We start from the raw sequence: 15,599 nt of genomic DNA, 5'->3' as shown, positions 1-15,599 counted from the left end.
GGAATGGGCGTGACGGTAAGTATGGTTTAATTTAGAACAATAAAGGATTGTGTCTTTATTTCAATTAAAGGACTTTATTCTGGGTGTTTGTGTTTTTTTTAACTTTGACTATGGGGTTAGTAATGGGGGTGTCTTATAGACACCTCTCCATTACTAACCTGGGCTTGATGTCAGCTGGCATTATAAGCTGACATCAACCCCAACCTTATTACCCCCTGCCACCGCACCAGGGCAGCGTGGAAGAGCGAGGCTAAGTGCCAGAATTGGCGCATCCTATGAATGCGCCATTTCTGGGGCGGCTGACGGCTGGTGTTTCTAGCCTGGGAGGGGGCCAATATTCATGGCTCCCTTCCTGGGCTATTAATATCAGCCCCCAGCTGTCTGCCTAGCCTTTGCTAGCGATTAAATTAGGGGGGACCCCACATCATTTTTTTGGGGGGGTCCCCCATTTTAATAGCTAGTAAAGGCTATGTATTCAGCTGGGGGCTGATATTAGTAGCCTGGGAAGCTCTGTGGGTATTACCCCCTTCCCAGGCTTCAAACATCTTCCCCAGCCGTCTGCTTAACCTCTGCTAGAGCCTAAAATTAAGGGGAACCCCACGCCAATTTTTTTAATAATAAATCCTTTATTTTAATACTAAATGACAAGTACAGTAACCAACACTATCACTGTACTTCATATATATGTGACTGACATGTTTCTATCTATCTAATCTATGTGTGAAGCTCTATTCTGTCTGTTATAAATTGTCGGGTACCGCTGCTGAATTGCCGGCCGGCTTTTTTAAAGAGACAGTGCATGAAAACACTATTATTTTTTTTGATAAATCCTTTACGCTAAATGACAAGTACAGTAAGCAGCACTGTCACTGTACTTCATATATATGTGACTGACATGTTTCTATCTATCTAATCTATGTGTGAAGCTCTATTCTTTCGGTTCTAAATTGTCGGGTACAGGTGTATGCCGCTGCTGAATTGCCGGCTTTTCATGTTTCACTGTTGGCACTGTTCCCATCGATTTGGGCAATCACTGTAATGCCACAACCACCATGGCTGTGGCATTACAGTGAGTGGCAGACAATCCCTGCATGATTGGTGCTCTAAATAGCGCCAGACATGCAGGACACGCTTTTGGTGCACGAACAGTTATCGAACATAACCTTGAACAGCCGAATTTTTTGCAAATCGTTCGGGTTCGTCGAACAACTCGAACACCGCCCAAAACAGCTCGAATTTGAGATTGGCGAACAGTTCTAGTCGAACACCGCTCATCTCTAGTTCAGACACTGCAGGAAAAGGGAAGGTACGGACATAGAGAGAAACAAGTAACGGGCTAGGACACTGTTCAGACAGGAACTGAACCGGGAACAAGATACAGGAACGAGCCTGGGAACTCAGCCCCCAGGGTGGCGGAAAAAGACTAGAAGTCAGAGATACAGGTAGCGGCCCTGGGTACTCAGCCCCCAGAGTGGCGGAAACAGACTAGAAGTCACAGGTACAGGAAAAGGCCCTGGGTACTCAGCCCCCAGGGTGGCAGACAGACTAGATACAGGACAGGACCTGGCAACTCAGTTGCAAAAGACAAACTGAGTGAAAGTGTTGTTCAGGCACCTCCTACTGGGTGGAGGGGGTTTAATTATCCAGTGACTCACAGTAATAGGCTGGGGACGCATTAGGACTGTGCACACAGTAGCTATAAGAAACAAGCAGAAAACCGTGCCGACGCCCTAAGCAATCAGACAAGAGACAAGGACAGAGCAGGTACTGGAGCAAAGAGTGCAGCATGGACTGACAGGTAAGATTGCAGTCTTGCATGGTGGGAGGTGGTGCGCCATGCAAGCACTCCGCCAGGGATGTTACAGAAAGTTTTATTGTCCTGTGATTGAGGTTTGTCCCATGCTTGTGATCCCCTCACAAGGTCTGAGGAGCACATTCCTTAGTTGATATAATAAATCCATGCAACACATTCATTCCTGCACTAAGTGTGTCAAAGGTTGTCATTAGTTTGTATTCCCAGACTCTCCTTTCTCTCTTAGATTTGAAGTTGCCTTTTAATACTAGTAATTTCATGTCCATGATGCTGTGATCAGGGATACAAAAATGTTTGGCCACAGGTAGATCTATTATTTTTTCTTTTATTGTGTGGCGATTAGAATTCATCCTTGTCCAACAATTTTGCCTTGTCTCCCTAACATACAGACCCCCAGTTGGACATTTGGTATATATAATTAAGTACATCTCATTAGATGTGATGCAGCTGAAAGTACCTGGGATCTTGTAGTCCTTATGTGAGTTGGGGATCTTTATCTTGTCTGTGGTCATTATAAATGGACAGGTTTTACATTTTTCTGGTTGCAGAGAAAGGTTCCTATAGCTGTTGGAGAGAACAGGGAGCTTCTAACAATGATGCTTCTTAGATTTGGGGGCTTCCTAAAACACAGAAGTGGGGTGTCTGTAAATATGGATTGTAATATGGTTGTATCTTCCTTGCAGATCCCCTTAGCACTTCCAGATTTGGATTGTAGATGACTACTAGAGGCACCCGGTTGCTTTCTTTTTTAGTTTTGTAATGTAATAGGTGATTCCTAGATATTCTGGTGGCTCCTGTAATCTGGTTCTCAATTGCTCTTGGATGGTAGCCCTGATTCACTGGCTAACATGGTACAAAGATATATATTTTTCTGGTGTAAACAATGAATCAGCATCTAAGCCAATGCAGGGAATTTGGAAACCTGTCATAGAAAACCTTCTACTACAACCGCAATAAAGATATATAAAAAAAATACAGAATTTTGGATTTATCCAGATTAAGAAAACAAAATTATATTAAAACATAGATAATCAATATAATATTATGTACATGGCTCAACCTCGGGATGTAGCGTCAGAGGATATTTCCTACTGTGAACTTTGCTAGTGTGATGTGCAATTTATTTTTACTGATTTTTACTGAAAAGTTTCAAATGATGCTGGACAACTCTAGTTGTTAGAAAGTGTTCCCTAATGGCTAGCCTTTCTGTGTAGTAAATATGTATATAGTAAATACTGCAATAGATGAGTTTGGATTAGTTCAATCGAACAGAGATAAGTTCAAAAATAGAGTAAATAGTTCTGTCTTTATGTGAGATATGCTCTGCGCTCTCTAAGCGGAATGGCTAATTGTTAGATGAATTCTAGATACATGCAGCTGTTTATGTTTGCATTGATTATTTCACCATCTGTAACACTAGCTAAGCCAATTCTTTACAATGTATTTGAGACTCCTATCTCTTTAAAGTTGTAACTATGCATCTCTTACGTGTGCATAACACTTGTTTTGACATATTCGTATATTTATATATTTTATATTTTTATTACGGTATTTATTCTCCACAACATTCAAAATATATTATTTTTAGAGGCATTTATATAACTTTAAAGACCTGTATTAATTTCCAATTTTAAAGCTTAATGTGTCTGGATCACATATAATTTTCTAGAATCGCACATATATAAAACACCTCTAAGTTCATTGTTTACAACAGAAGGGAAATGCCTTTCATGGCCTTCTATTGCACTCTTGCATTCTCATACCCTAATCTTATCTTATATTTCTCCTCTTTTTAATTCCCCTCCTTCTACCAGCTTACTAAACTTTAAAAACTAAAAATACAACACAAGAACTCACTTTTTAAAAATTTTACATCTGGCCGATGGTCTTGTATTTAAAGGGATTGTCCACTACTATTAATAGTTGGCCAATCTATTTTTATGTTGAAAATAAGTTTCTTTGTAAATACTAGTGATCAGCGAACGTGCTTGCCACTGCTCGGTACTCGCCCGAGCATCTCACTGCTTGAGATGCTCGGCGCTCGATTAGTATTTCCGGGTTGATCAGGCGAGAGCTCGGGTCTCCTCCTCTTTAGAGAGCCAATAAACATGCAGGGATTGCCTGCCACGCACTATATTGCCGTAGCCATGTTGGTTGTGGGCATTACAGTGATTAGCAGTTATTACGCACTGTAATGCCGTAGCCATGTTGGTTGTGGGCACTACATTGATTAGCACCATCAGGTGTATATAAGACCGGGATCTGCCATACTCGTCACAGTCTACCCTGGAATCAGGCAGAGTAGGGAGAGATTCTGCTGCGTAAGGGAGAGATTTGCTTGTTTAGAGTTAGTATAGGTATTTCATAACATATATCTATATCCATCTGAACTAACAGTCCTTCTGAGGAATAATCCAGCTGCATATAATCAGTGCTAGGCAGGCAGACTGTGTATGTGGCAGACTGCAGTGTATATAGTGCAAGAGGGTCCATTGAATGTTCCTGCTGCTGCTATTCTTACAGATATTTGTAGACATAGCCCCAGATATCAGGGGCCAGGGAAAATTTTTTTTTGATCTTAATCCTGGTTATCTGCTTAAAAAGCAATCCAGAGTACACCATTTTTCTGCTCCATTTACTTGTTAGCACTGCAGAATACAGCCAGATCATTTCCATATTACAGCAATAGAAATTTGTAGTGGAAAATATTGGCCTCCATTTAAATTTTGTTGCAGTGTGTCAGTTAAGTTATTGACATGAGGTCGCTGTGAAAAATAGTAACCTACAGGCCAGCTATTTAACACTGTGGTTTTCTGTCACATGTATCACATATAAATGCTCTCCAAATTCAGCCATTTCTTGCCTCCATTTAAATTTTGTTGCAGTGTGTCAGTGAAGTTATTGACACGAGGTCGCTGTGAAAAATGGTAAGCTACAGGCCAGCTATTTAAAACTGTGGTATTCTGTCACACGTACAGTACAGACCAAAAGTTTGGACACACCTTCTCATTTAAAGATTTTTCTGTATTTTCATGACTATGAAAATTGTACATTCACACTGAAGGCATCAAAACTATGAATTGACACATGTGGAATTATATACTTAACAAAAAAGTGTGAACCAACTGAAAATATGTCTTATATTCTTGGCATTCTCTTGATGAGCTTCAAGAGGTAGTCACTGGAAATGGTTTTCACTTCACAGGTGTGCCTTGTCAGGTTTAATAAGTGGGATTTCTTGCCTTATAAATGGGGTTGGGACCATTAGCTGTGTTGTGCAGAAGTCAGGTGGATACACAGCTGATAGTCCTACTGAATAGACTGTTAGAATTTGTAGTATGGCAAGAAAAAAGCAGCTAAGTAAAGAAAAACGAGTGGCCATCATTACTTTAAGAAATAAAGGTCAGTCAGTCCGAAAAATTGGGAAAACTTTGAAAGTGTCCCCAAGTGCAGTTGCAAAATCCATCAAGCGCTACAAAGAAACTGGCTCTCATGAGGACCGTCCCAGGAAAGGAAGACCCAGAGTCACCTCTGCTTCTGAGGATAAGTTTATCCGAGTCACCAGCCTCAGAAATCGCAGGTTAACAGCAGCTCAGATTAGAGACGAGGTCAATGCCATACAGAGTTCTAAGGAGACACATCTCTACAACAACTGTTAAGAGGAGACTTTGTGCAGCAGGCCTTCATGGTAAAATAACTGCTGGAAACCACTGCTAAGGACAGGCAACAAGCAGAAGAGACTTGTTTGGGCTACAGAACACAAGGAATGGACATTGGACCAGTGGAAATTTGTGCTTTGGTCTGATGAGTCCAAATTTGAGATCTTTGGTTCCCACCGTGAATCATGGAGGAGGAGGTGTGATGGTGTGGGGGTGCTTTGCTGGTAACACTGTTGGGGATTTATTCAAAATTGAAGGCATACTGAACCAGCATGGCTACCACAGCATCTTGCAGCGGCATGCTATTCCATCCGGTTTGCGTTTAGTTGGACCATCATTTATTTTTCAACAGGACAATGACACCAAACACACCTCCATGTTGTGTAAGGGCTATTTGACCAAGAAGGAGAGTGATGGGGTGCTACGCCAGATGACCTTGCCTCCACAGTCACCAGACCTGAACCCAATCGAGATGGTTTGGGGTGAGCTGGACCGCAGAGTGAAGGCAAAAGGGCCAAAAAGTGCTAAGCATCTCTGGGAACCCCTTCAAGATTGTTGGAAGGCCATTTCCGGTGACTACCTCTTGAAGCTCATGCCAAGAGTGTGCAAAGCAGTCATCAAAGCAAAAGGTGGCTACTTTGAAGAACCTAGAATATAAGACATATTTTCAGTTGTTTCATAATTTTTTGTTAAGTATATAATTCCACCTGTGTTAATTCATAGTTTTGATGCCTTCAGTGTGAATGTACAATTTTCATAGTCATGAAAATACAGAAAAATCTTTAAATGAGAAGGTGTGTCCAAACTTTTGGTCTGTACTGTATCACATATCACTGTGGTTCAAATCCAGCCATTTGTAGTGAATGTGGAAAATATTGTCCTCCATTAAAAATGGTCAAGGTGCGTGGCAAGGGACGGGAAGTGGACGTGATGGTGATGGTGCATGCAGAGGACGAGGCCGAGGCCATGGGCAAGCTGAAATTGGGCCACAACAAACACCCACATCTTGTCATTCGAACGTCCTGTCCCAGTTAATAGAGGACCGCAGTACACCACTATTGAAACCAGAGCAGTGTCAAAAGGTTATTTGTTGGATAGCAGATAATACTTCCAGTCACTTAGCCACCATCACCACCCTGTCTTCCCCACGGTTAAGTCTCAGTAGCCGTGAGTCAGGACCGCATATTCCTCATCCTGATCCTCCTTCCTACCACAATGCCAAGTGCCTGGAGACAACTGGTCCCACACTTGGACACTCCGAAGAGCTGTTCACTTTTCCATTTGTAGATTTAGGCCTCTCGCCCGGTCCACTAGAAGCGGAGCAAGAGGAGATCGCATGTAGCGATGCCCAAATATTTGAGCAGCCACGAAAGTTTCACAAGAGGTGGATGATGATGAGACACAATTTCCAGAAAGTCAGGAGGAGGACCAGGGTGCGGAAGTGGAAGATGAGGTGGTGGACAATGAAGTCACTGACCCAATATGTCAAGGTGACATGCAGAGCGAGGACAGCAGCACACAGGGGGAGGGAGGCGTAGCACCACAACAGGCAAGAACAAGCAGTGTGGTGGCCGCAGACAGAAGGCGGGCAACTGTTCCCCGTATCATCAACACAACGGAAGTTGTCAGTACAACTGTTATGTCTTCCCAAGTCTGGTTGCTTTTTAAAAACTCTGCCGATAAACTGAAAAAGGCCATTTGCACCATCTGCCAGGCCAGCATCAGCAGGGGTGGCAAAACTAGCAGCCTGACCACCACCAGGCACATGGCAGCAAAGCACCTGACTAAGTGGGCTGAACAGCAGGGTCCAGAAACAGTGTCTGCAGATGACACCACTGCTTGTTCCGCTGTTGTGCGTGCACGCCAATCCCCTGTCCATGGCGCATGCCAAGATGCCTCCCGCCCTCCACCTGTCTTTGAACACTCTCAACTAGCACCATCAGCAAGCACGTCAACTTCCTTGTCCCAGCGCAACGTTCAGTTGTCCATACCCCAGCCCTTGGAACACAAGCGCTAATACACAGCTAATGCCCCACAGGCCACACTACTAAATTCACAAATTTTGCGAATGCTTGCGCTCAAAATGTTGCCTTTTTGGCTCATGGAGATGGAAGCTTTCCACAAACTGATGGCATCGGCCGTCCCTCGGTACTCGGTCCCCATCGCCACTATTTCTCCCGGTGTGACGTTCCCGCATTACACAAGCACTTGTCTCACAACATTAACCATGCCCTCAATATTGCAGTTACTGGGAAAGTCCACTTAACCACGGACACGTGGACAAGTGCTTGTGGGCAGGGATGATACATCTCGCTGAAGGCACACTTGGTTACCATAGTGGAAGCCGGGACCCAGTCGGACCTTGGGACGAAACACGTCCTCCCGATGCCAAGGTTTGCGGGCCCTAGGTTGCCTAGGGCTGCCTACACATTCTACAGCTCCTGCACCTCATCCTCCCCCACCTCTTCAGCCTCCATCTCTGAAATGACCACATCGGTCACAAGCTGGAAGCACTGCCGCACTGCCTCAGCCAAGCGGCAACAGGCTGTGCTTAAGCTAATATGCTTAGGTGACAAACCACACAATGCTGAAGAGTTGTGGACAGCTCTGAAAGAGCAGACAGATCTGTGGCTCACACCTCTGAACCTACAGCCAGGCATAGTCATGTGTGACAATATCCGGGACCTGGTGGCGGCTCTGAGGCGAGGCGAGCTCACACACGTAACATGCCTGGCCCATGTGCTTAACCTCGTGGTTCAGCGGTTTCTCAAAACCTACCCGGATCTGCCGGATCTGCTTGTCGAAGTACGCCACCTGAGTGCCCATTTTAGAAAGTCAGCTGCAGCTTCCACTGCCTTGATGTGCTTCAGCAGCATTTGCAGTTTCCGGCTCACTGACTCTTGTGTGATGTCCCCACGCTTCGGAACTCTACATTGCAGATGTTGGGAAGGATTTGTGAGCAGAAGAGGGCAGTTGTTGACTACCAGCATTAACAAGGCTGTCGGTATTCAGTCCAGCCTCCACACATAAGACCTCAGAAGTGGACATGGATGTCAGACATATGTACCATCCTCCAAAACTTTGAGGACTCCACCAAGATGGTGAGAGGTGATGACGCCTTAATTAGCGTCATCATCCCACTTTTATGTCTTCTAAAATGCTCTCTGCTCACAATCAAAGAGGATGCATTGCAGGCGGAGCACGATGAGATGGAGCAAGGAACCATACAGGGTGATTACACAGAGCCCAGCCTCATCTCATCCCAACGTGGATTGGGTGACAATGAGGAAGAGGAGGAGGAGGAGGAAGAAAAGGAGCTAGTTTCAAGCACTATAGATGGTACTACCTGCACAACTGTCATACCAGCTGTTCAGTGTGGATGGCCAGAGGACAGGAGGTGGAGGAGGAGAGCATGGTCAGTCGTCCTCTTGGTGAGGACACAGAAGTCTTGCCTATTAACAGTCTGGCATGCATGGCTGAGTTTATGTTACGCTGCCTTTCCCATGACCCTTGCGTTCTAAAAATTTTGGGTGACAGTCATTACTGGTTGGTGACACTTCTAGACCCACGCTACAAGGGGAACTTTATATCTTTTATTCCTGAGGCGGACAGGTCTAAAAAATGGAGCAGTACCAGAAGGCCCTTGTTGCAGAACTTTTAAAAAAATTCCCATATGAAAACGCTGGTGGCAGAGGTCACAGTTCGTTGGACAACCAAGGAGTACAGGCGAGAGAGACACAACTTCAATCCAGCAGAGGCAGGGAAACACTGTCAAAATTCTGGGAGAATTTTCTCAGCCCCTCTCACCGCACTGGCCCTGAGGCACGGGGTACTTTCACAAGGAGTGCAAAGTACGGGAAGATGCTGAGGGAGTACCTTGCCGACCGTACCAACGTCCTCCGTGATTCCTCTGTGCCTTATAATTATTGGGTATCCAAGCTGGATACGTGGAATGAACTGGCTCTCTACACCTTGGAGGTTCTGGCCTGCCCTGCCGCCAGCGTTTTATCAGAGCGATTTTTAGTGCCGCTGGTGGAATTATAACTGATAAGCGCTTCCGCCTGTCAACTGAAAATGCTGACAGGCTGACTGTTATAAAAAATGAACAAGGGCTGGATTGGACCCGACTTCTCAACACCACCGAATGATAGCAGCGTAACATAACTCAAATCCAGTGCCTTTTCTTGTGAGCTGTATTCCCATGCACCATTTCACACCCACACATGGGTATACGCTTCCTGATTTTGGCTATTTGCTCTTGTCCTCCTCCTTCTGCTCATCCTCATCCTCCACCACCATATCACCAGTGTGACCGTGGTCCGTGATGCAACACCCACATCATTTTTTTAAAAGGTGTTTATGATGCCCTTAAAAAATTTTTTTGTATACCCCCAGGGGTAAATGTTTCTCAGCCCATACAATTAGTGCATGGTCATTACAAGTATAGGACACCCGCTCCTTTCTAATGGGAACTTTTATTTATGAGGCCCTCCTCCACGTCTCTTCCAAGGGGCATTGGAGTGCCTCCAAATTTTTGGCAACCGTTGCGTTCACTGCATAGGCAGACAGAATGGAAGACCCACTTCCTAATAATGGGAACATTGTTTTCAGGAGGCCCTTCTCTAAGTCTCTTCCAAGGGGTATTGGGGTGCATACGCAATAACAGTATAGGAGTCCCACTCTTTAGTAATGGGAACAATATAACATAGCCGGCTGATCGCTCTCTAAGAATAATGAGGGCCGACTGCTGGCCCTTTAAGAATAGTAAAGGCCGCCTGATGGCCCTATAAAAATAGGCTTTGTGACTTTCAGAGTCCCTCCTTCATAAATGAAACATGATGTGTCTGATGATATCTCACACACCGCATGGCCAGAGACAGTTGTAAAATGTTAATATGACAATTCCTGGTGAATGCATTTGTCACGGTTGAAAGCAATGCAAAAGCAATGCAAAAGTGCAAATTCATATTACATCGGTACTGCGTGGGAACATTTGTGAGAATACTCCCATAGAGCACTGGTGCCATAAAACTGAGGTCCCGGATCTCATCAGCTGATCTTCAGCTGATGAACTCGCATGACCTCAGTCGACAGCAGTGATGTACATGGCCGTGAGCTAGCGCGCTCCCTTCAGTGTACCGCCGGGATGATTACGTTGTCGGGGGACATCATGAGGACGGCGGGACACCGGGAGATGCCGGACAGGTGAGGATAAAATGTGTTTTTTATTTTAAATAGATTTTCACTTTTCTTTTTTTTTACCGCGCACATGCCGGCTCGGCTGAGGAGAATAATGCTCCCTTCAGGCGCGACGCTCTCGCTGTTATCAGTGGAAGTGGCAGTCGGATGATGTGAGAAATGGTCTTCTTCCACGGCCCGGGTACCATTCTTTGAGCGTTTTTGCGCTGCAGAAACGCTACAAAGAATGGACATACTGCGTATTTTAATGACAATCCTGAGTGGAAATTTCCGCATCATGTGCACAGCACACCAGGATTGCCATTGCATTAGCTGGCAGAATGATTACCTAGCGTTTTTGGTGCATTTCCGCGAGGAAAAAACTCTGCAAAAACTCATAAAAAACGCTCAGTGTGCACTTAACCTTAAGAGATTGTGGATTTTTGCAAAATTCAAGTAGAATTCAATTCCACTTTAATTTGTTTGCTCATCTCTAACAATAATGCTTTCATTTTTCTTGTTTTTGTAGTAAAGGAGATCATTTTAGGATCAGAAAAAAAAAAAAAAGTGCAAATATTAGGAGAGACTTGACTATTTTTAGTATATAAATATAATGCTGAGGAAACATAAAAAATTGTGTTATTCCAATGGAGAAATGCAGTGGTACCTTCTGATTAGAACAACATGGCAGTGAACCTTGTGAACCAAACAGTGGCATAGTGGCCCTATGTTTCCTAGCAATACTGTACATTAATATTTTTCATAAGGGTCACAGCAGTCGAACAATATAGATCAGAAATTGGTGACATCTCCATATTCTCTTCTGAGACAACTGATTTAAATGGGTTGTCCACTACTATTAATAATTGGCAAATCTATTTTTATGGTGAAAAGAAGTATCTTTCTAAATATCTTGCGTTGCTGTTACTGCCTGTGAGTGGCGATATCCTTGGCCGCTCACAGGCATCACATGACCCCCACTGATGTCACGTCAAGAGAAACGTGACATCAGTGGCGCCGTCCCTGCGGTGGATGCTAGGCTGTGGGCGGGGTTACCCAGCACATCACACCCAGCATCCGCCGCGCGCTTTCTCAATGAATGAGGAGAGGGAAAGCGCGCAGTGGGCGATGGGTGTGGCGCGTCGGGTAACCTCGCCCACAGCCCAGCATCCACCGTGGAACGCAGCAGTGAGTTACTCCCGGCTGCAGCTGGAACTTGACGTGACATCAGCGGATGTCAGAGTCGGCTGCAGCCGGGGGTCACGTGATGCCTGTGAGCGGCCAGTGATAGCGCCACTCACAGGCAGTAAAAGCAGCGCAAGGTATTTACTAGTGATGAGCGAGCACTAAAATGCTCGGGTACTCATTGTTCGAGTCGAGCAAATTGGAATGCTCGAGTGCTTAGTCCGAGTAACGATCCCAATGTAAGTTTATGAGAAACTCAATCATTTTTCTCTCGGCTCCCCCCGGCGGTCTGCAGAGGGCCTAAAAATTGCCAAATTGATGGGAACAGTGCTCAAATGACATAGGAACAGCATAAGGAAGTCCTGACTCCCAGGTCACTGCTGTCAACAACATTGTCAGAGGTATTACACTACTTTTTTGGACTCACAAGAAAACCTACATAAACAAAAACAAAATGGATTTTCCTGGGAAATATGTTAAGTAACATCCTTTCCAGGGTAATGACTTTTATATAAGGCAAAATAAATAACCAAAAACAAAAATGCTCCTCCACACCTTTGGTTCACACGTAGCGTTTTTGATGCGTTTTTGCACTTTTGCATTGCTTTCAACCAAGACAAATGAATTCACTGTGAAATGTCATTTTAACATTTTACAACCTTATCTGGCCATGTGGTGTGTGACACATCATCAGACACATGAATACAGTGCAGACCTGCAACAATCACCATCCATGTCCTTTTCCCAGCGCGTTCAGTTGTCCTTATCCCATTCCTTGGAATGCAAGCACAAGTATGCTACCAGCCACCCACCCACCCACAGGCTGCAATACTATACTTCCAAATTTTTGACAGCTGCTTGCACTTTAAATGTGGCCTTTTGGGCTCATGGAGATGGAACCTGTCCGCAACCTTATGGTGGCAGCTTCCGGATGTCCATACTCGGTCCCCAGCCGCCACTATTTGTCCCGGTGTCATCTCCGCCTTCAACAAGCACAGGTCCTACAACATTACCCGTGCCCTCCCCAGTGCACTTACTGAGAAGGACCGCCTAACCACAATCACGTGGACAAGTGAATGTGGCCAGGGATGGTACGGAGCCAGTCCACAGCTTTTTGTGAGAATTGTATTTCTCAACAGCCATATTTTTTAGCTCGGTGAATGGACTGACTTGGGAAACCTTATCTACTCCAGCTGTCATTTCTCCCAGGAAGTCCTCTAATGCAGCTTGGTGCATAAGCAGTGGCAGCCCGTCCAATATCAGCTCGCACTTGTCAGTGGTGCTTCGACACACAAACATCTTTTTTTGCCCTTTAATTTCATAACTACAGAGTTGGGCAATGGCCTGATCTGAAATGCGGTTTCAGAAATAACATATAATTAAGCACGTCCAATCCACTTTAAAACAAACTGCCATAGAGTGTCCGGGAACCTTCCCACACACTTTTTTTTTTAGCTAGGACTGCTTCTTGACAGGGTTGGATGGTACCACCAGAGAATCCTCAGGTGGTCCCTGGCTTCTCCATCAGGAGAGTTCATGATAGCGCAAACTTTTCAGCAGCGGCTCCCCCCGGCGGTGTGCAGAGGGCCTAAAAATTGACATAGGAACAGCATGGGGAAGACCCCTGGAAACATTTCTCACTCCCAGGTCACTTCTGTCAACAACGTTGTCAGAGGTATTAGGCCACTTTTACGGACTCACAATAAAACATACAAAAACGAAACCAAAATGGATTTTCCTGGGAAATATGATAAGGAACATCCTTTCCAGGGTAATGACTTGTATATAAAGCAAAATAAATAACCAAAAACAAAAATACTCCTCCACACCTTGGGCTATGTTCACACTTAGCGTTTTTGATGCATTTTTGCACTTTAGCATTGGTTTTATTGTTCCCATCACTAAAGAGTGGGTCAACTATACTGTTATTGAATATGCAGTGAGTGGCAGTGCTGTCCAAAATTTGGATGCACCCCAATACCACTTTGAAAATTTGGACACACCCCAATACCCCTTGGAAGAGACTTAGAGAAGGGCCTTCTGAAAACAATGTTCCCATTATTAAGATTATTAAAAAAAAAAAATTATTATTTAGGGGCGTCTCTCTCGACATGTGCCTCCCCATTATGGACCCCTAACAGTGCTATTGCCCCCTGGTGATTACATTTGGACACTGGAGAGCTGCGGTAAGCATACAATGGGGACATTTATGTTCCCTCTATTCATCTAGTGCACCGCACATGACAATAATAGTAGATAATAGGAGGGTGATATGGTAAATGACTTCTACTGGTTTCCACTATACAGCAGTGAGGGTAATCAGCATATATAGTATCCATTTTAATGCTTATGTGTGTTATATATATATAGCAGATATGATATAATAAAACTAAATACATAGGATCTGGGTCTGCCATGGATTACCTATATTATGGGTCCCTGTGTGGAGTCACATGTAGAGAGGGCTGTTATTGATTTTATTGTCCTTTTTTATAATATTGTACTGACCTTTGTATATGTCTGATCTTTGTATCATAATAAATATTGACCATTTTTTGCTATAGAAGTGTTGATTCGGTCTTCGCTTTTTTCTCTGGTAGTTCTATATTTGGCGATGGAGTCGCATTTAGTCCATATAGGGTAGTAATTAATAAAAGGTACATATCATACCTATATCTACACACATGGTGTGATTTATACTACCCATTTATGATTGGTGTTCTCCATTATTAAGAAGTAGGTCTCCCATTGTGTTTGCCTATGCAGTGAATGCAAGGGTTGCCAAAAATTTGGAGGCACTCCAATGCCACTTGGAAGAGATGTGGAGGTCAGAGGGCCTCCTGAAAGTAATGTTCCCATTATTAGGAAGTGGGTCTCCCATTGTGTTTGCCTATGCAGTGAATGCAAGGGTTGCGAAAAATTTGGAGGCACTTCAATGCCCCTTGGAAGAGACGTGTAGGTCAGAGGGTCTCTTGAAAACAATGTTCCCATTATTAGGAAGGGGGTCTCCTTTTGCATTTGCCTATGCAGTGAATGCAAGGGTTGCCAAAAATTTGGAGGCACTCCAATGCCCCTTGGAAGAGACATAGACTGCCTCCTGAAAAAATGTTCCAATTATTAAAAAGTGCGTCTCCCATAGTGTTGGCCTATGCAGTGAATGCAAGGGCTGCCAAAAATTGGGAGGCACTCCAATGCCCCTTGAAAGAGATGTGGAGGAGGGCCTCATAAAAAATGTTCCCATTAGAAAGGAGCGGGTCTCCTATACTTGTAATGCCCATGCAGTAAGTGTATGGGCTGACAAACATTTACCCCTGGGGGGTATACATGAACATACTGTATAAATTTTTTTTTTACGGGCATCATAAACACCTTTTAAAAAAATTATGTGGGTGTTGCATCACGGACCACGGTCACCCTGGTGATATGGTGGTGGAGGATGAGGAGAATGAGGAGGACAAGAGCAAATAGTCAAAATCAGGAAGCGTATACCCATGTGTGGGTGTAAAGAGGTGCACGGGAATACACCTTCCTAAAAAAGACACTGAATTTGAATTTATGTTACTCTGCTATCATTCGGTGGTGTTGAGAAGTGTGGCCCAATCCTGCCCTCGTTCATTTCTATAAGTGTCAGCCTGTCAGCATTTTCAGTTGACAGGTGGATGCGCTTATCAGTTATAATTCCACCAGCCGCACTAAAAACCCGCTCTGATAAAACGCTAGCAGCAGGTTAGGCCATGACCTCCAAGGCGTAGAGAGCCAGTTCA

The sequence above is a fragment of the Phyllobates terribilis genome, unplaced genomic scaffold (genome assembly GCF_046119375.1).
Source record: "Phyllobates terribilis strain yellow unplaced genomic scaffold, ASM4611937v1 Scaffold_1__5_contigs__length_1240528914, whole genome shotgun sequence".
In the NCBI taxonomy this organism is placed as follows: domain Eukaryota; kingdom Metazoa; phylum Chordata; class Amphibia; order Anura; family Dendrobatidae; genus Phyllobates; species Phyllobates terribilis.
This window is presented reverse-complemented; position numbering follows the sequence as displayed.